This window comes from Bubalus bubalis, chromosome 9 (assembly GCF_019923935.1).
Source record: "Bubalus bubalis isolate 160015118507 breed Murrah chromosome 9, NDDB_SH_1, whole genome shotgun sequence".
In the NCBI taxonomy this organism is placed as follows: domain Eukaryota; kingdom Metazoa; phylum Chordata; class Mammalia; order Artiodactyla; family Bovidae; genus Bubalus; species Bubalus bubalis.
The window spans coordinates 89,895,203-89,917,869 of NC_059165.1; the positions used below are offsets into that span (position 1 = coordinate 89,895,203).

The 22,667-nt window shown below is 44.1% G+C and overlaps 1 long non-coding RNA gene across 1 annotated transcript; it reads right to left on the reverse strand.

Annotated features, from left to right (window-relative positions):
- Nucleotides 1-3,735: 3,735 nt before the first annotated feature.
- On the reverse strand, nt 3,736-7,237 carry LOC123335133. Its single transcript, XR_006553485.2, has 2 exons — nt 6,778-7,237; nt 3,736-3,968 (listed from the first exon to the last, which is right to left on the reverse strand). It is a non-coding gene; the product is annotated as an uncharacterized LOC123335133 (long non-coding RNA).
- Nucleotides 7,238-22,667: the final 15,430 nt, after the last annotated feature.

The window sequence follows — 22,667 nt, forward strand, 5'->3', positions numbered from 1 at the left end:
CAAAATCTTTTAAAAATGGATGCCCTGGTTGCTGGGAACACACCCACCAAAGTTGTGTGTCTGTGTTGTAAGGGGACCCAGCAGGACTCAGAAACAGATGAGCCCCCCACTCACAGGGCTGGAGAACTTGAGCTAAGGATGGCCAGCAAGGTCTTGGAGAGAAGGGTCCCTGCTCTGGGCACCCTTTTCCCAGCCCAAGATGCCCAGAGCCACCACCTTACCCACACCACAGAGTAGAGCCAGTCACCGTGGCTCCCAGGCTCCCTGCACTAGGAGCTATTTTAAGCTTGCATCCCACAGGACATAGCTAGAGAAAGCTGCTGTCTGCAGAAAATCTGTGTCTCCCTGCTCCCTTGCCTCTCGGCTTCTTCCCCTTCCCCCTTAGCTGTCACCAACCGCATTTCTGCAGAGACCCCCAGGATCCTCTGAGACCCTGATACAGGCATCAGCCACAGGATAGCCCACAGACAGCTGAAAACCCTAGCCCCCCCTCCCTGTGCCCACCCCCACCATCTGACAGATGTCAAAGCAAGCCCTAGTCAGGTGTGACTTTGGGCCCAGGGATATTGGCACATGCTGTCAGCATGCCACTTTCTTCCTTAGACTCTTCCCTCCCTCCTGTGTTACTGTCACTTCCTCCAGAACCTTCTCAGACTCTCCTACACGAGGCTGGGCTCAGGGTGTACCCTCACCTACCCTTTGTTGCTGTTCAGTCTCTAAGTCATATCTGACTCTTTGCTACCCCATGGACTGCAGCTTGCCAGGCTTCCCTTTCCTTCACTATCTCCCTGAGTTTGCTCAAACTCATGTCCATTGAGTCAGTGATGCCATCCAATCATCTTGTTGCAGGAAGGGGGACCCCTTCCAGGGCCTGAAACTGGGTTCTTGTCTAACACTCGGAAATGAATTGTCCGAGGAGACACATGTGCTGACAAAGGAAGAGATTTTATTGGGAAACGGCACCCGGGTGGAGAGCAGTAGGGTAAGGGAACCCAGGAGAACTGCTCTGCCGCGTGGCTCGCAGTCTCGGGTTTTATGGTGATGGGATTAGTTTCCGGGTGGTCTTTGGCCAATCATTCTAATTCAGAGTCTTTCCTGGTGGCGCACGCATAGCTCAGCCAAGATGGATGCTAGCGAGAGGGATTCTGGGAAGTGGACGGACATGCGGTGTCTCCTTTCAAACTTGCCTGAACTCTTCCGGTTGGTGGTGGCTTATTAGTTCCGTATTCCTTATCAGGATCTCCTGTCATAAAACAACTCATGCAAATGGTTACTATGGTGCCTGGCCAGGGTGGGCGGTTTCAATCAGTGTGCTTCCCCTAACAACTCCCCACTGAGAGACTTCATACTCAAGATACTTCTTGGGAATTGGGGCGGAGGTCTCTTTCTTCTGTAAAATCTTCCTGCTGTGCATGGACGTAGGCCCGCCTATCAGAGCAGAAGTCTCTCTCTACCTGATCTAAGTTGGAGTGTTCCACATCTGAAACCAGCTTCTACCCTTATAGGAACAGCAATTTATTTGAAACTGTTGGCCCCTCTCAGAGATGAAATAGACAAGGGCCAAACAGGAGACCTAACAGGATGGTCATCCCTGGTCCTGGAAACAGAAGGCAACATTTGGGGTGAGGGTTGCAGGGTTTGTGACCCTTTTTGATTTGTTGGTGGTGAGGCAACAGAGCTGTGCTCCAGGAATCTTGAGTTCTGTCTGAAGATACCATCCTCCACCTAGGTGGGGGCTCAAAGACATTGTTATGCATATTTCTTTGAGTAGGAACCAGGACTCTGTCTGGAGGCTCTACCAACCTTTGATTGTTTCTCCTGTTTCTGTATCCCCTCCCTTCCCTGATTAGCAATTGTTTGAATCCACCGTTTGGAACTCAGTGAAGGTCAAGGAGGCTGAATGAAGCCTATATCCTACAGACAAGAAATGGAGAATGCAAAACTGATCTCTACTCCAGAGCCCCACAGAGTTCTACTCAGTTTTAATTTAGGGAACTAGGCAACTATGACTGTGATAACGTCCTGTCAAAATGGAGCATAGACTGCCTCAGCTTGGAGAAGAGACACTGAATTGGAAGTATTCCTGAGTTCCAAGTTCTAGATCTGAGTCTTGTATGATTAAAATCTCAATCCCTTGGTCTGCCATTTTGGTGTAACAGACCCAATTAGAAGTAGTTGGAGGAGTGATAACTGGAATTTAGTAGACAAAATAAATCTCATTTCTTTTTAGAAGAATAGGCCTGAAACCCAGTCTGGACCTGGTACTTCAGGGAGACTTGTAGCCAGGTAGCCAGTTGCCTAGTTTTATAAAAAGTAAGGTTACTAGCTTCCAGCAGACATTGTTTTGAGAATGGTGGCATCTAAGCCTGACACGACTCAGAAAACTCAAGTGTTTAGCAATACAAGGTCTAATCTGAAAGTACACCCATAGCATCACCTAGTTATTTCCCAGGATATCTGAACCATAGCTACTCTATTTTGACTTTTAATTGTAAACTTTTCCTTAATAGCCAAAGCAGATTTCACTGTTAATGACGTCAGTGTTTCTCTAGATATGAGACGATGCAAGAATTGGGACTCATAAAATCTTCTCCTGAAAAGATCTATCTGAAGGCCTGTTCTGCCAGTTTTTCCCAGAGCACAGAGTGCCTCATTCCTGACTTTCACCCTGAACTCCTTTCAGGGGTGTTGAAAGTCAGCAGTTCAGCGGCCATGATTTAATCTTTGTAGATGTAGATGGCAAGTGTCAGTCTTCAGTTGGCAGAGCCCCTTTTTGCTCATAAACTTGACCATAATTTTGAGGGGGGCATTTCATGACCATTTTATCCCATGGTGCTGAGAATGTCCATTCTCAGGTTTGGCAAAGATTTTGTTGACAAGCCACTCAGTGTGCTGTTACTGGACTAGGCCATAAAACAGTATCCAAAATTCTCTGGACCACCTGTCTTACTAGCCTCTTGGTCCAGGAAAATATTCCCTCTTGTTGCTTCTTCCCATATCTAGAGTTACACTGTTACCATCATCGATCTCATATGGGACTATATATTATTCTATTAGAGGCCTCAGACACACATTTGACAGTGTAAGAAACAGCAATTTTGTAAAACAGTGAAATACAAATAACATAGCCAGCAGTATTAGTAAAGTCACAAGTAAGACTTAAGTTAAGAGCTTCCATTAGATATAGCCCAGTCATCTCAGATGTATCTCAGGTCATCTGACTTAGTCAGCTCTGTAGAATCTTTATCTTCCAGGGAAATTATATATTGGCACCACCATCTATAAGGCACATAGCCCAGTTTTCTAGTGTTACTAGACTGATTATCCTTAGTATGGTTTAATTGTTTCCAACACAGAGGAGACTTTAAACCTAAATTACCATAGCCTGGTGTTATCTATATAAATCCATCCCATAATTCTGGGAGATTTTTCCCTCCTTTGCTGAAACTTTTCTTGTTGCTCTGACTGAGCTTGAGTAATAGAAAAAAGTGCAAATTTATGGCCAGAGTCAGAGCAGGCATTATTAATTGGCCCGGTGAGGGGATCCCATCTAGTAATATCACAGTGACCTGAATATGCCTATAATTTTTTTTTTTAAGTAAATTTTCTCAGGGCCAACCAGTTAGAGTCTTGTAGTAGAGAAATTTACCAAGGTAACCCAGAACTAGACACAGGTAATTGGCCACAAACCCAACAACTGAATTGATCTCTAACACTAGCATAGAATCAGGCATATGATAGAAAAGCATTTGATTTATATGCAAAGGTCTAAGACGTCAAGAAAACATAAATGTTCATATGAATCAGGTCCAGCATCTTGGGGAAGCTGTCTACCTCTGATGTCGTCATCTTCTCATCCAGGTGTAGTGTAGTTTCTCCTGATAAAAAAGTCCTTCCATCCAGGTTGGAGACAGTCCCTTAAATTATGTCCTTTTCTAGTCCTGGTTGTGGGTCATGAGGCATCTGATCTTCATCCAAAGATAGATTACTGAGATGAGCTTCAGAAACAAACTTAGGGTATTCTTTAAGAATTCAATTAAATTTTACATTAATATCACATAACAGCAAAGACCTATCTAAGAGATGAGTCTGAATAGATGCAGACCTCCATTAACAAACTGGGATTTAACATTTTTTGAAATATCTTTTTCTCCCTAAAGTTACCCTCATTTTTATCATGTAATCAAATTAAGGCTAGTTTGTTTGCAAAATAGGTCTGTTCTCACTAATTTTGGTCTGATGATTTATATAACCATAATTGATTATAGACTTTTTATTGCTGAAACATTTATAGAGTCTCAGACTGAACTTTAAAAAAAAAACAGGGCTGGGAAACTCACACCAAAGGCTTATCACAGATTTTGCCTAATAAATCTAGGTGAATTCTTCCATATTTAAGGTCTCAAAAATTTCTTGAGATTTTTGAACCCATGAGATAACCTTCCTAACTCATTTGATAAACTTACTGGAAACCTAAGTATTTCCAACTTTTGGAGGAATCAGATAGAGAGAAAATATAATTGTTTTGTTTATAACATTTAATTTTACCAAAGTATTCTCATAATTAGTTTGAGAGTAAGGTTTTCCCTACTCCCTGAAAACATAAGATTCAAACCCATAATTTTTCGGATAGAAACCATAAAAGTTATAAGCATATTCGCTGGTTCATTCAGTCCTTCTGTTAACTTTTGTGAAGTCATCAGGTTTTCCATTAGAATACCAGGACATATCAGAATGTTAAGAACTCCATATAATTTCTAGGATATCTGTATTAGTACTTTTACCATACATTATAACATGAGTGGACTTATTACTCATTTGATAATCTTTTTCATGTAATTTAACCAACCAAATAAACACAGTTTAATATCTTTCTTTGGGATGTTTCAGGGGCCCTCTGAAGCACCCCAAAGTTGGCTAGAGGTCAAAGGAGCTTTGAAAGAATTTGATTCAGTAAGTTTTATCAAAAAGATCAATTAAAAACATTTAGAACATCTGGTCAGATTTAGTCAATGTTGATGGGTGTATCATTTAGCTTATTGATACATCACAATGGGCGTAAATACCAAGGCTCAAGGTCTAGTGAAAGTCAGCTCTGCCATCTTGGACCTAGTTGACTCTAACCAGTTTTCTTATGGCTGTGTCATTCCTAACAAAATCAATTTATCTAACTAATCGTAATCCAATTTTAGAAAATCCTGATCATGCATAATTCTTTTTAGTATTTTTCATACCGTTTTTTTTTAACTGAAAACACACTTCCTACTTTCCTTTCACAACCAAGAATAACTTTTATATTAACATTTTATAGATTGGTGAGCATAAATACCAGTGATAATTTCTAAAACCCCTGCTTTCTTAGAACATTTTAGGATGGCACCAAACATTATTCATTTATAGTCCCAAATCTCTTTAGTTTCTCTGTAAAAGGAAATTAGTGTTTAGTAGTAAATGTTTCAAAATCTTATTTTATTTGGAAATGACCTAACTATTCAACAGACTTCCAACACTTAGCACACTTAGCACAACCCTTAGAAATTTAAGTTACGCCAATCTGGAGAGACTATTTTAGACAGATATTTCTAAAGAATAATTATTCTTAATAGAGTTTATATAAAAGCTCCTATCTCATTTACTTTTTTTAGAAGTTTCTTCACTCGAGGTAATTTCCTTGTTGACAAACTTATAACAGATATAATATTTAACTTACATTAAACCTAGGTACAATGAAAATATTCTACTTAATGTTAATTACTCTAAGACATGTCTATATTAGATAGGTCAACAAACAAACATTAATATCAGGTATTTAATACTGAATATTTCCCAGTTCACATGAACCTGGAAATTATTGTTTAATTTAAAAGTATTTGATTTGTAAGTGCTTACCTTTTTTTAAGCCAAATAAATAAAGCTCATTTACAAATTAACCTCAAAAATATTACCCACAGACAAAGACATACCAAGAAATATTTAGACAGACACAGTGTGAGATCTAGGCTTCATTTTCTAAGTTTAGTCATGAATTAGATATTACAATATAAAATTTACTAGTTTATAAAAAAACAGTTGAAATAAATAAAATTTTAAAGTCTTTTTCCCCTTTTCCCTCAGTCTCAGGAGTTAGAGATGGTCTAGATAAGTGTTCCTGAGAGCCCTGGTCTCAAGGCACAGGGAAAGAAAATCAAGTTCTAACAAAATGGCGGCAGGTCTAAACCAAATGGTGGCTAGACAAAGCAAAATGGCCATCAAAAATCACAACACAGAACACAGAGTTAAAACACACATATAAACCTGGCAGTCCTCATCAGACACTCCCTTAAATACAAGAATACAGTCTCTCAGAAAACCTCCTTTAGAGACACAGAACTTCAGATCCAAGTACTAACAGCTTCAAAGTTTTAAAGGGAGGAAAGGAAGCCAGGTTGAAAGAAGAAGGGGGAGGAGGCGGGAGAAGGGGGCAAAAGTGGTGGCCTTACAAACGTCTCCTGCCACCTGCAGATACCCAGGCATTATGGGACTTTACCCTGGGCCTCCAGAGAAGGGAGGACTGGAACTTGGCCCTACCAGAAATCAGACCAGACCAGAACCAGAATTCGAGTTCTCTGCCAAGAGAAGGTGATCAGTCTCCAATCCTCAGCTCAGGCTGAGGGCCCTTCAACCAGATTCCTGCGTCCAGGACCGGGGGACTAGAAAAATGGGGAAGGATAAGAAGGGTTAAGAAGAGGAAAGAGAGAGGAAAGGGGAGAGAGGTCAATAAAGTCTCTTGTTCCTTACCCAGTCGGGGCACTCTGGCCAGTTGTCCGCGTCAGGAGGAGACCAGGGACAAAAGGGTCCCAGTTGCGGCCGCTGGGTCTGGTCCATTGCCAGGCAAGCTGGCCCCTGAGTACCCCAAGTGGTCAGGATGTCAGTCTCAGTGAAGAAGAGTCCCGCCAGAGTCGCCATTTGTTGGAGGAAGGGGGACCCCTTCCAGGGCCCGAAACTGGGCTCTTGTCTAACACTCGGAAATGAATTGTCTTAGGAGACACATATGCTGACAAAGCAAGAGATTTTATTGGGAAAAGGCACCCGGGTGGAGAGCAGTAGGGTAAGGGAACCCAGGAGAACTGCTTTGCAGGCTCACAATGTCCAATGTCATGTTTTATGGTGATGGGATTAGTTTCCAGGTGGTCTTTGGCCAATCATTCTAATTCAGAGTCTTTCCTGGTGGCACACGCATCGCTCAGCCAAGATGGATGCTAGTGAGAGGGATTCTGGGAAGTGGATGGACACGCGGTGTCTCTTTTTGACCTTTCCCGGACTCTTTGGTTGGTGGTGGCTTATCGGGATGTCCTGTCATAAAACAACTCTTGCAAATGGTTACTATGGTGCCTGGCCAGGGTAAGTGGTTTCAGTGTGCTTCCCCTAACAATCTCATGCTGTGTCATCCCCTTCTCCTCTTGCCCTCAACTTTTCCCAGCATCAGGGACTTTTCCAAAGAATCAGCTCTGCATCAGGTGCCCAGAGTATTAGAGCTTCAGCTTCAGCATCAGTCCTTCCAAATATTGCAGTTGGAATTGTTATCATGGTTTGGTTGGGTGGGCAATCCCGCACCCTGAGTTTGCCCTGGACCACCCAAGTTTTAGTGCTGGAATTCTGGGAAAACCCGCAGTCCCAGGGACCCTGGAGGGGGCTAATCAGCCTATTGAGGACAGACCTCTTACTTGATCCCCCAACCCCCGAGAGCCAGAAAGGGAACCCTCCTCTTCCTATATGGTAATCTTCATTTATTCATCCATTCATCCTTGTTTTCAACTCCTTTATTTGGCAATTATTTACCAAGTACCTAATGAAACAGGAATCCAAGTTCTTGTTCATGGAGGTGAAGAATGAGTTTCACAGACATGGAAGCACTCAAGGTAGCAAGTGAATCAGTTCAGTTCAGTCGCTCAGTCATATATAGGATTCATTAAAGAGAAAGAAAGTTCAAAGACCTCAGCATAAACACTGAGAGGTGGTTAAGAGTCCCCCAGAAGAGGAAGATTATAGCAGTTTTATATGTTTACCAGTATTAATCTGTACATTTTTAATTGACTCCTGTCCTTAAAATACATCACTTCTAACCAATCAGTTGAAAGGTCACATTGTTTAATTTAACATCTTTATGGTTCCTCTTGATCCTTGGATTAAGTCACCACCCTTTTTCATGCCCTCTGGCCATTTTACAATGGACCAGTGTATGGGATTAAGATTAATGATCACCAGTTGTTTTTCCCTCAGGCATATGGGACAGACATTAATTACTGGCCTTTTCTGGATCTGAGTGATGATAGTTTACAGACCAAGGACACATTTCAGGAATTTGGGACAAAGGGTATAGCTTTAGGCAAATGGAATGAGGAGCTCCCAGCAGCTGGAAGGAGCTACCCCAAGCCTGAGGTCAGGGGCGGCGGGCTAGAGGAGCAACCCCACGTCCAAGGAGCGGTGGCTGCACGGGCACAGGAGCACCAAGAGGAGCTACTCCATGTTCAAGGTCAGGAGGGGCAGACATGAGGAGATACCCCACGTCCAAGGTAAGAGAAACCCAAATAAGATGGTAGGTGTTGTGAGAGGCATTAGAGGGCAGACATGCTGAAACCATAATCACAGAAAACTAGTCAATCTAATCACACGGACCACAGCCTTGTCTAGCTCAATGAAACTAAGCCATGCCGTGTGGGGCCACCCAAGATGGGCGGGTCATGGTGGAAAGATCTAACAGAATGTGGTCCACTGGAGAAAGGAATGGCAAACCACTTCAGTATTCTTGACTTGAGAACCCCATGAACAGTATGAAAAGCCAAAATGATAGGATACTGAAAGAGGAACTCCCCAGGTCAGTAGGTGCCCAATATGCTACTGGAGATCAGTGGAGAAATAACTCCAGAAAGAATGAAGGGATGGAGCCAAACCAAAAACAATACTCAGTTGTGGATGTGACTGGTGATAGAAGCAAGGTCCGATGCTGTAAAGAGCAATATTGCATAGGAACCTGGACTGTTAGGTCCATGCTGCTGCTGCTGCTGCTGCTAAGTCACTTCAGTCGTGTCCGACTCTGTGTAACCCCATAGACGGCAGCGCACCACGCTCCCCCATCTCTGGGATTCTCCAGGCAAGAATAGTGGAGTGGATTGCCATTTCCTTCTCCAATACATGAACCATGAATCAAGGCAAATTGGAAGTGGTCAAACAGGAAATGGCAAGAGTGAACGTCGACATTCTAGGAATCAGCGAACTAAAATGGACTGGAATGGGTGAATTTAACTCAAATGACCATTATATCTACTACTGCGGGCAGGAATCCCTTAGAAGAAATGGAGTAGCCATCATGGTCAACAAGAGTCTGAAATGCAGTACTTGGATGCAATCTCAAAAACGACAGAATGATCTCTGTTCGTTTCCAAGGCAAACCATTCAATATCACAGTAATCCAAGTCTATGCCCCAACCAGTAACGCTGAAGAAGCTGAAGTTGAACGGTTCTATGAAGACCTACAAGACCTTTTAGAACTAACACCCAAAAAAGATGTCCTTTTCATTCTAGGGGACTGGAATGCAAAAGTAGGAAGTCAAGAAACACCTGGAGTAACAGGCAAATTTGGCCTTGGAATATGGAATGAAGCACGGCAAAGGCTAAGAGAGTTTTGCCAAGAGAACGCACTTCTCATAGCAAACACCCTTTTCCAACAACACAAGAGAAGACTCTACACATGGACATCACCAGATAGTCAACACTGAAATCAGATTGATTATATTCTTTGCAGCCAAAGATGGAGAAGCTCTATACAGTCAGCAAAAACAAGACCGGGAGCTGACTGTGGCCCAGATCATGAACTCCTTATTGCCAAATTCAGACTTAAATGGAAGAAAGTAGGGAAAACCACTAGACCATTCTAGTGGTCATTTAAGTATGACCTAAATCAAATCCCTTATGATTATACAGTGGAAGTGAGAAATAGATTTAAGGGACTAGATCTGATAGATAGAGTGCCTGATGAACTATGGATGGAGGTTTGTGACATTGTACAGGAGACAGGGATCAAGACCATCCCAATGGAAAAGAAATGCAAAAAAGCAAAATGGCTGTCTGGGGAGGCCTTACAAATAGCTGTGAAAAGAAGAGAAGTGAAAAGCAAAGGAGAAAAGGAAAGATATAAACATCTGAATGCAGAATTCCAAAGAATAACAAGGAGAGATAAGAAAGCCTTCCTCAGCGATCAATGCAAAGAAATAGAGGAAAACAACAGAATGGGAAAGACTAGAGATAGTCTTCAAGAAAATTAGAGATACCAAGGGAACATTTCATGCAAAGATGGGCTCAATAAAGGACAGAAATAGTATGGACCTAACAGAAGCAGAAGATATTAAGAAGAGGTGGCAAGAATACACAGAAGAACTGTACAAAAAAGATCTTCACGACCCAGATAATCACGATGGTGTGATCACTGACCTAGAGCCAGACATCCTGGAATGTGAAGTCAAGTGGGCCTTAGAAAGCATCACTACAAACAAAGCTAGTGGATGTGATAGAATTCCAGTGAAGCTATTTGAAATCCTGAAAGATGATGCTGTGAAAGTGCTGCACTCAATATGCCAGCAAATTTGGAAAACTCAGCAGTGGCCACAGGACTGGAAAAGGTCAGTTTTCATTCCAATCCCAAAGAAAGGCAATGCCAAAGAATGCTCAAACTACCACACAATTGCACTCGTCTCACATGCTAGTAAAGTAATGCTCAAAATTCTCCAAACCAGGCTTCAGCAATACGTGAACCGTGAACTTCCTGATGTTCAAGCTGGTTTTAGAAAAGGCAGAGGAACCAGAGATCAAATTGCTAACATCTACTGGATCATGGAAAAAGCAAGAGAGTTCCAGAAAAGCATCTATTTCTGCTTTATTGACTATGCCAAAGCCTTTGATTGTGTGGATCACAATAAACTGTGGAAAATTCTCCAAGAGATGGGAATACCAGACCACCTGACCTGCCTCTTGAGAAATCTGTATGCAGGTCAGGAAGCAACAGTTAGAACTGGACATGGAACAACAGACTGGTTCCAAATAGGAAAAGGAGTACATCAAGGCTGTATATTGTCGCCCTGCTTATTTAACTTATATGCAGAGTACATCATGAGAAACGCTGGGCTGGAAGAAGCACAAGCTGGAATCAAGATTGCCAGGAGAAATATCAATAACCTCAGATATGCAGATGACACCACCCTTATGGCAGAAAGTGAAGAGGAACCAAAAAGCCTCTTGATGAAAGTGAAAGAGGAGAGTGAGAAAGTTGTCTTAAAGCTCAACATTCAGAAAACGAAGATCATGGCATTCGGTCCCATCACTTCATGGGAAATAGATGGGGAAACAGAGGAAACAGTGGCAGACTTTATTTTGGGGGGCTCCAAAATCACTGCAGATGGTGACCGAAGCCATGAAATTAAAAGACGCTTACTCCTTGGAAGGAAAGTTATGACCAACTTAGATAGCATATTGAAAAGCAGAGACATTAGTTTGCCAACAAAGGTCCGTCTGGTCAAGGCTATGGTTTTCCCAGTGGTCATGTATGGATGTGAGAGTTGGACTGTGAAGAAGGCTGAGCACCAAAGAATTGATGCTTTTGAACTGTGGTGTTGGAGAAGACTCTTGAGAGAGTCCCTTGGACTGCAAGGAGATCCAACCAGTCCATTCTAAAGGAGATAAGTCCTGGGTGTTGTTTGGAAGGAATGATGCTAAAGCTGAAACTCCAGTACTTTGGCCACCTCATGCGAAGAGTTGACTCACTGGAAAAGACTGTGATGCTGGGAGGGATTGGGGGCAGGAGGAGAAGGGGATGACAGAGGATGAGATGGCTGGATGGCATCACCGACTCAATGGACATTAGTTTGAGTGAACTCCAGGATTTGGTGATGGACAGGGAGGCCTGGCGTCCTGCAATTCATGGGGTTGCAAAGCATCCGACAAGACTGAGTGACTGAACTGAACTGAACTGAATGGAGTGAGATGTTTACTGAAAACAAGACCTAGGTCTCAGAGTCCTACACTTACTGCCTAGCAATTTCTACCTCACTAATACACAGCAGACTGTTGCTGGGAATGTAACAGGAACCCCATTCTCAAACAGCTCACGTTCTAGGGGCTTCTCTGCTGGCGCAGTGGATAGGAATCTGCCCGCCAATGCAGGTAATGTGGGTTCAATCCCTGGACAGGAAGATCCCACACACCATGGAGCAACTAAGCCCATACACCACAAATACTGAAGCCCACACTTCCCAGAGCCCGTGCTCGGCAACAAGAGAAGCCACTGCAATGAGAAGCCTTCACACCACAATGAAGAGTAGCCCCAGCTCGCCACAACCTGAGACTGCCTGTGTGCAGCAACACAGATCCAGTGTAGCCAAAAATAAATAAGTGAAAAAAATTGTTTAATTAGTTAAAAAAAGTTCACATTTTGAAACATGAGGGGAGGGCGGTAGGGCACAACCTTTCCCAAGGGCGCAGTATAAACTGATTAGAATCAAATGGGTCCAAGATGGCAGATAAGTCAACTTGGATTAGACCTTGATCTTCATTACACATTGTAACACCTCAGCAAGCCAAATGACACACCCAGAGGTGCCATGAGTTTGATGGTCAACCATCAAAGACCAAAATGTGGGCTGTGGCCCAATTCGTAGAAATCTTCACATCTTCCCTCAAATTGTTCAAATAATCCTCCCACTCATTAACCTGTGAAAGCACCCATCCCATAAAAGCTAACCACAGTGCCTTGCGAGGCCGCACTTGCCCTCTGGAACAGCCCACACTCTGTGGAGTGTGTTTCTCTCTGAATAAATCCACTTCTTACCTATCACTTTTTCTCTCACTGAATTCTTTCTGCAATGAGACATAAAGAACCTGAGCTTCATTAGGTCCTCAAACCATGTGTGTGATCTCGGTTGGAAGACTGTGGGTTTTGGCTGGGTTTGAGTCCCAGCCAGGTGAGTTTGAGTTCCATATTGGGCTTTGGCTGGGCTCAAGCCCTGGCACATGGGTTCAAATCCTGTTACATGGATTCAAGTCCCAATCTCAGGTAGACAGTTTCAGTTCTAGTTCAGTTCAGTTCAGTCGCTCAGTCGTGTCTGACTCTTTGCGCCCCCATGAACCGCAGCACGCCAAGCCTCCCTGTCCATCACCAACTCCTGGAGTCCATCCAAACCCACGTCCATTGAGTCGGTAATGCCATCCAGCCATCTCATCCTCTGTTGTCCCCTTCTCCTCCTGCCCTCAATCTTTCCCAGCATCAGGGTCTTTTCAAATGAGTCAGCTCTTTGCATCAAGTGGCCAAAGTACTGGAGTTTCAGCTTCAACATCAGTCCTTCTAATGATAACCCAGGACTAATCTCCTTTATGATGGATTGGTTGGATCTCCTTTTAGTTCTAGAGAGGGAAGCAAACAGTCAACTGAGAAGGTGTGGTTTTTTATATGGGACTGATGTCTCAGAGACCACTGAAGGGTAGAGGGAGGTGGGAAGGGAAGAGAAAGGGCAGTTCTAAATGCAGGCACTGATGGACAGGGGCAGGCTTTGCCCCAGCCAGGCTGGCAGCTTCAACACACCTGTTCTCACCCAGGGCCATCCTGTCCCCACCCCACCCAGTTCTTTGATGATGTCTGGGAAAAATCTGTGGTTGTCACAACTGGAGTGGGGAGGGGCTCCTGGAGTCAAATAGGTGGGGGCCAGGGATGATGTTCGACCCCCCACAGTGCCCAGGGCTCCCCCCACAGAGGATGATCTGCCCTGAATGTTGAAGTATCATGGGGGAGACCCTGCACTAATATTATTCTGAGCTGCTGGTGCCCCCAGATTCCTGCTCAGAGAGGGACTGTATCCAGGTCACCTCTGTGTACTGAGGTGACCTCGCGTAGGGCGGGCAGGAGATCCGAGATGAGCACTGGGGATGAAACCACAAGTCTGTGTGCCCACTCCCCATGCTACGCCCCAGGGGTGATGGCATCAATCACTTCCTTGTGCAGTTAGCTTTTCCCTGAGTCACTCTCTCTTGTCAAGGTCTCTTTTGCAGATTGGATATTCTGGAGGTGATATTGAGAGCAAGGACTGGAGTGAAGCTTGCTGATGTAAGAAGTACAGAGAACAGAGAGGGCTATCATATGATCCAGCAACCCCATTCCTGGGCATATATGAAGACAAAACTTTAATTCGAAAAGAATACTAATAATCATAGTAACACTATTCACAATAGGCAAGACATGGAAGCAACCTAAATGTCCATTGACAGGTATGGATAAGGAACATGTGGTATGGCTATACAATGGACTATTACTTGGCTATCAAAAAGAATGAAATAATGCCATTTGCCGCAACATGGATGGAACCAGATATGGTCATACTAAAATCAAAGTAAGTTAGAAAGAGAAAGACAGATACATTATGATACCACTTACATAGGGAATCTAAAATATGACACAAATGAACTTATCTACAAAACAGAACCAGACTCACAGACATAGGGAACGGACTTGTGGTTGCCCAGGGGGAGAGGGTTGGGGAAGGGAAGGGCTGGGAGTTTGGGATTCAGAGATCAGATCAGATCAGTCGCTCAGTCGTGTCCGACTCTTTGTGACCCCATGAATTGCAGCACGCCAGGCCTCCCTGTCCATCACCAACTCCCGGAGTTCACTCACACTCATATCCATCGAGTCAGTGATGCCATCCAGCCATCTCATCCTCTGTTGTCCCCTTCTCCTCCTGCCCCCAATCCCTCCCAGCATCACAGTCTTTTCCAATGAATCAACTCTTCGCATCAGGTGGCCAAAGTACTGGAGTTTCAGCTTTAGCATCATTCCTTCCGAAGAAATCCCAGGGCTGATCTCCTTCAGAATGGACTGGTTGGATCTCCTTGCAGTCCAAGGGACTCTCTCAAGAGTCTTCTCCAACACCACAGTTCAAAAGCATCAATTCTTCGGCGCTCAGCCTTCTTCACAATCCAACTCTCACATCCATACATGACCACAGGAAAAACCATAGCCATGACTAGACGGACCTTTGCTGGCAAAGTAATGTCTCTGCTTTTGAATATGCTATCTAGGTTGGTCATAACTTTCCTTCCAGGAGTAAGCGTCTTTTAATTTCATGGCTGCAGTCACCATCTATATTGATTTTGGAGCCCAGAAAAATAAAGTCTGACACTGTTTCCACTGTTTCCCCATCTATTTCCCATGAAGTGGTGGGACCGGATGCCATGATCTTCGTTTTCTGAATGTTGTGCTTTAAGCCAACTTTTTCACTCTCCACTTTCACTTTCATCAAGAGGCTTTTGAGTTCCTCTTCACTTTCTGCCATAAGGGTAGTGTCATCTGCATATCTGAGGTTATTGATATTTCTTCTGGCAATCTTGATTCCAGCTTGTGTTTCTTCCAGTCCAGCATTTCTCATGATGTACTCTGCATATAAGTTAAATAAACAGGGTGACAATATACAGCCTTGACATACGCAGAAGCAAACTATTGTATTGGCGCTAGTGGTAAAGAATCCACCTGCCAAAGCAGGAGACATAGGTTTGATCCCTGGGTTGGGAAGATACTCTGGAGAAGGAAATGGCAATCCACTCTAGTATTCTTTCCTGGAAAATTCCATGGGCAGAGGAGCCTAGCAGGCTACAGTCCACGTGTGTGTGTGCTAAGTCACTTCAATCGTGTCCAGCTGTTTGTGACACTATGAACCAAAGACAGCCAGGCTCCTCTGTCCCTGGGATCAGAATACTGACTGGAGTGGGTTTCCATGCCCTTCACCAGGGGATCTTCCCAATCCAGTGATCAAACCCATGTCTCTTATGTCTCCTGCATTGACAGACAGGTTCTTACCACTAGTGACACCTGGGAGGCCCTACAGTCCATGGGGTTACAAAGGAACCAGATATGACTGAGCACACACAGATGGATCTTCCTAGAATATATAAGGTGGATAAACAACAAAGTCCTACTGTATAGCACAGGGAACTATATTCAATATCCTGTGACAAACCATGATGGAAAAGAAAAAAATAGCTTTATTGATAGATTCAGTTCCTAAGTGACTGAGTCCTTCCTCCCACATGGTTCTCATTGCTGCCCAAGGCTGCTGACTTTCTCACCACAACTGTGGTCTTCAGGTCCAGGGCAGGCCACCTGCAGACCACCCATACCTTCCCAGGGCTGGCAGCTCTCAGTAGCTACTGATGGCAAGACACATCCAGAAAGCAAAAACATGACCATGAAAATATACTCAGGCATGTTCAAATTGAGGAAGTAACATTCTTATCTCTGTTTAGTACTCACTTGATTTTAGAATAGCTTAGATTGACAAAAATGTTGAAAAGATCTGTACAGAAGGTACGGCCTGGCCCTGGACCCCTATTTCCAGCACATTACATTAGTACGATATGCTTGTCCCAACTGAAGAATCAAGATAGACACATTCAGTTCAGTTCAGTTCAGTTGCTCTGTCGTGTCCGACTCTTTGTGACCCCATGAATCGCAGCACACCAGGCCTCCCTGTCCATCACCAACTCCCGGAGTTCACTCAGACTCACGTCCATTGAGTCAGTGATGCCATCCAGCCCTCTCATCCTCTGATGTCCCCTTCTCCTCCTGCCCCCAATCCCTTCCAGCATCAGAGTCTTTTCCAATGAGCCAACTCTTCGCATGAGGTGCCCAAAGTACTGGACTTTCAGCTTTAGCATCATTCCTTCCAAAGAAATCCCAGGGCTGGTCTCCTTCAGAATGGACTGGTTGGATCTCCTTGCAGTCCAAGGGACACTCAAGAGTCTTCTCCAACACCACGGTTCAAAAGCATGAATTCTTTGGTGCTCAGCTTTCTTCACAGTCCAACTCTCACATCCATACATGACCACTGGAAAAACCATAGCCTTAACTAGATGGACCTTTGTTGGCAAAGTAATGTCTCTTATTAACTAAAGTCCAGAGCGACTTAGAAGCAGCAGCAGCAGCAGCAGACTTTGCTAGAATTTCCCTAGTTTTCCCTGTAAGTCCTTTTTCTCTCCCAGTCTCCTCTGGGATGTGACAGTCTCTCAGACTTTCCTGAATTTTGATACCTTGAAAGCTTTGAGGAAGACTGATCAGGTATTCTGTTCCTCAGTTGGTTTGTTTAGAAATAAATTTATTAAACTGGTCACTTGGTAATCTGTGTCCTTTTTGTGTGTATTTGTTGTTGTTTTAGTCACTAAGTCGTGTCCAGTTTTTTTGTAACCCCATGGACTGTAGCCCTCCAGGCTCCTCTGTCCAGGGGATTTACCAGGCAGGAATACTGGAGTGGTTTGCCATTCCCTTCTCCAGGGGATCTTCCCAACCCAAGGATTGAACCCTTGTCTCCAGCATGCCAGGCAGATTCTTTACCACTGAGTCACCAGCCACCACCATATTTATGTATATTTTAACACAGTTAGAAGAAAAGCAGCAATAGCAAACACAATCATAATACCAGCTTTGCAGTCAATCTATTAATAGAAGCCTCCAAGCGTGCTCTTGCTGCATTCCTGACACTTGCTTGGTCCTGGAGTCAGCGAACTCATTCTTGGCAAGACTGGGAGCACGGACACATCTGTCTCGGCAGGGGAGGATGATGACAAGTCTGTGTGCTAAGTCGAAGGTCATCCAGCAGATGTAACTTTAGACAGATGTCCTCGTGGAGATGAATGGACACAACAGAGTAGAAGAAAAAGTCCAGATGCTGAGGAGTATGTAGAAGATCATTTGTACACACACACACACACACGTACATACAATGTACTTGTGTATAATGGTCTCTTTCTGACTTACAGGAAACACACCACACACTGTCCCTGGAAAGTAAGAGCAGATTGCTGTCCCCAAATATTTGAGTCTATCCCAACAAGAGGATCATGCATACCTCATGCTGTGCCATGAGTGTTTTCTGGGTCTCCCACTAGAGTTCTCAACACATACACCCCTTCTTGACTGACCTTGGTCTTGACCATGCACACCAGTTATCCGTTGCTACATACAAACCACCTCAAAACTTAGTGGCTTAGGGACTTCTCTGTTGATCCAGTGGCTGAGACTGTGATTCCAATGCAGGGGGCCCGGGGTTCGATCCCTGGTCAGGGAACTAGATCCTGAATGCCAGAACTAAGACTCAGTGCAGCCAAGTAAATGAATATATTAAAAAGTAAAAACTTAGTGGCTTAGAACAACCACCCCTTAATATGTTACTTGTTCTGTCAACCAGCAATTTGGACTGGACTCAGCTAGACAGTTCCTCTGACAGTCTTTACCATCGGGGTCTGACAAGACCCAGAAATGCAATATTTTTTTCTTGGCACAGACTGGCACACTGAGGATGACTTCTTGTCACCAGGTGCTCCGGGAAATCTCAGTGAATTCACCAAATTTCCCCCCAAAGGGAAATGACGGCACTGCCAGCTCTTCAAGGCCTACTTTACAGTCTCCGGGTGTGCTAGGGGAGACTTTGATGGAAACCACCTGTCCTGGCCAGGCATCATCATAACCACTTGCATGAGTTATCTTAAAATAGGAGGTCTTAATACTTATAATCTAAATTCTTTTTTTAAAAATTTTACTGAAGTATAGTTGATTTACAAAGTGTTAATTTTTACTGTACAGCAAAGTGACACAGTTATACATATATATGTATTCTTTTTATTTTATATTGGAGTATAGCCAATTAACAATGTTGTGGTAGTTTCAGGAGAACAGCAAAAGGACTCAGCCATGCATATACATGTTTCCATTCTCCCTGCAAACTCCTCTCCCATGAAGGCTGCCTCATAACATTGAGCAGAGTCCCTGGTGCTGTACAGTAGGACCTTGTTGGTTATCCATTCTAAATATAGCAGTGTGTACCTGTCTATCCCAAACTCTAATTATTTCTTCCCCCCATTTTTTCCCCCTGCTACCATAAGTTCGTCATAAGTTCATTCTCTAAGTCCATGAGTCTGTTTCTCATATATATATATATATATATATATATATATATATATATGCTATATATGCTTTTTCATGTTCTTTTCCATTATGGTTTATCACAGGATATTGACTATGGTTCCCTGTGATATACAGTAGGACCTTGTTGTTCACTTGGTTCCTTTTTATCCTAACATATTCACATGTTCTGGGGACTAAGATGAGGGCATCTTTGAGGGGGAGGACCTTTAACCTGCACACATACTTTATGCATGCGTGCATGCTCAGTCGTGTTCGACTCTTTGCGACCCCATGGACTAGAGCCCGCCAGGCTCCTTTATCCATGGGATTTTCCAGGCAAGAATACTGGAGTGGGTTGCCATTTCCTACTCCACCATACTTTATAAACATCTCATTTTGCAGATGAGAAAACAAAAACAGAAGCTTGATGGTTCTGTAGGGGAAACACACTGACTGAAACTGCCCACCCTGGCCAGGCACCATAGTAACCATTTGCATGAGTTATTTTATGACAGGAGGTCCTGGTAAGGAACACAGAACTAATAAGCCACCAAAACCCAGAAGAGTTTGGGAAAGGTCAAAAGAAGATGCCACAGGTCTGACCATCTCCCAGAATCCTTCTCGCTGGCATCCATCATGGCTGAGCAATGCATGTGCCACCTGGAAGGACCCTGAGTCAGAATGATTGGCCAAAGACAACCCAGCAACTAATCCCATCACCATAAAACCCGAGACTGCAAGCCACATGGCAGAGCAATTCTCCTGGGTTCCCTCACCCTGCTGCTTTCCACCCAGGCACCACTTCCCAATAAAATCTCTTGCTTTGTCAGCACGTGTTGTCTCCTTGGACAATTCATTTCCACGTGTTAGACAAGAGCCCACTCTCGGGCCCTGGAAGGGGTTCCCCTTTATGTAATAGATCCATTGACTGGCTTGAGTCACAAGGAGCTGGTCTGTGGTTGGCCTGGTCTGTCTAACTCCATGCCAGTCACCAGGGCTGTGATGAGCAGGGTCCCAAGTGCCTGTGGACAGGAGGAAGGCAATGGAGGGCTGAATGCAGAGTTTAGAAAAGCAGAAACCCCATCTCTCACTAAGTAAAAGGTGGAGCCCTTTCAGGGCACTCTATACCCACCACAAAGTCCCTGGGGTCTGAGATTGCATCTCCTCTGCCCCCTGGTCTACACTGCTACGTTCTCCCCATTTCAGCAGAATATGGATTCTAGGCTCCCTCTGGGTAGCTCAGAGCTCTCCATGGTACTGAAACACCCCCGTTTCCTGTATCCCCCCCAGCTTATCTCTCTTGGCCAGGGGTTTGGGTTTCTGAGGTTCTAGCTCCTAGTATGTCTTGCTAACTACACCCAGGTCTCCCTATTTCCAACATCTTACTTGGTCTCAAGCTGGGGGTCATCCTTGAGTTCTAGGGCAGCCCAAGAGCTTAGGTTGTTCCTGGAACTTCTCAATATTTTCACACCCAGAGACTCCCGACAGATGTGCAATAGGGGAGGTCTGTGATTAAAGGAAACACTCCCTTTTACTAACACATCTCTTAGGAATTATCTTCCCTAGTGGCTCAGATGGTAAAGACTTTGCCTGCAATGCAGGAGACCTGGGTTTGATCCCTGGGTGGGTAAGATCCCCTGGAGAAAGGAATGGCTACCTACTCCAGTATTCTTGCCTGGAGAATTCCACAGACAGCGGAGCCTGGTGGGTTACAGTCTGTGGGGTCACAAAGAGTTGGATATGACTGAAAGACTAACACAAAGTTTTCGAGTGTCCAGGTATGGGACTTCCCTTGTGGTCAAGACTCTGTGCTTCCCCGGTGGGGGGCATGGGTTCAATCCCTGGTTGAGGAACTAAGATCCTGCATGTTGTATGGTACAGCCAAAAAATAATTTTTTAAAAAATGTGTCCAGATTTGGGCCTCAAATTATACCAGTTGGTTTGAGCATGCTGATTAAAAACAAGGGAAAAATACAAAAAAGCAAATTCTCTTCTGATATTTTGACCTTATGGCACCTTCCAGAAACCATCTGGTCAACCATATAGGACTCCTGGCATTTCCAGATGTGCTTTTTAAAAAAATGTGGTAAAACACACACGATACTGGATGCTAGGGGCTGGTGCACAATATTGGATGCTTGGGGCTGGTGCACTGGGACAACCCAGAGGGATGGTATGGGGAGGGAGGAGGGAGGAGGGTTCAGGATGGGGAACACATGTATACCTGTGGCAGATTCATTTTGATGTATGGCAAAACCAATACAATATTGTAAAGTTAAATTAAATAAAATTTAAAAAATACACATAATATAAAATTTATCATTTTAACCATTTAAAGTGATTCAGTAGTCCTCAATACATTCACAGTGTTGTGAAAACATCTTCACCATCTCCTTCCAGAACTTTCTCAATTTCCCAAACTGCAACTCTGTCCTCATGAACCATTCACTCTCTCAGCCCCTGGTACACACTATTCTAGGTTGTACTCTCTGTCTCTGTGGATTTTCCAATTCTGTGTCTTTTTTCTGTCTCAAGTTCCCACCCAGGTTACCACATGACAGTTAGTTGCCCCATTCATCCTCTTAAGAACCTCTTGGCTAACACAGTTTCTCAGAAATTCTTGTTTTTGATGACTCTGACAGTTTTACAGAATGCTTGTTGGAAATTTTCTGTAATATTCCTCAATGGTGGCTTGTCTGGTGTTTTTCTTATGAATAGACCAGGGTGATGAGTTTTTAGGAAGGAGGACACCGTAGAGACAAAGGGCCCTTCTCAGCGTATGGTATCAGTTATCCATGCCATTATACGACTTGTCACAGTGGATGCTGGTGTTGATCACCTGGCTAAGGTGTGTTTATCAGGTTTCTCCAACATAAATCTACTCTTCCCCACACTTTTTCCTGGTTTTCCCTGGTGGCTCAGATAGTCGAGAATCCGCCTGCAATGCAGGAGACCTTGGTTCTGTCCCTGGGTCAGGAAGATTCCCTGGAGAAGGGAATGGTAAACCACTCCAGTATTCTTGCCTGGAGAATGGCATGGACAGAAGAGCCTGGTGTCCTACAGTCCATGGGGTCACAAAGACTCAGCCATGACTTAGCCACTGAACAACAACAAATCACATGAGAATACAGGGCGGGACCACATTGTTCTCTAAAATTATAGACTCTTGTCACTATTTTGAGTTCGACTGGTGACAATGCAACATCTGACTCCTTCTTGGAGGGTATGAACCCCTTGTAGGTCACTTTGACCAGAGGAGCAGCCTGGATTTCCAGCCCAGATGTAGAGCTTCAAGTAAAGGATGTCTAGACACAACATTCCATTCGGTAGTTTCCAAGGAAACAGGACCTTGTATCCTCATCCCAACTTGAGCTTAACCTCTTTGTTTTTATTTTTGACAGCTCAACATGTAGGATCTTAGTTCCCCAACCAGGGATCGAACCTGGGCCCCCTGCAGTGGAAGCGTGGACTCAACGCTTCCACCAGGGAAGTTCTATTGTCATTATTAAAGTCAATATAATTAACACCTTTGCCCTTCCTTCTTTTTTTTTTTTTTTTTTTTTCCTGTCAACGCTGTCTTTTCTTCTCCCCGTGAGATGAGGCCAACAGGGAATACAACAACCCCAGGTTATGACTAGTGAAACCAAAGCTCAGGATCTCATCGCTGAGCTCCCGGTGGAGCCTTGGCTGTGCACAG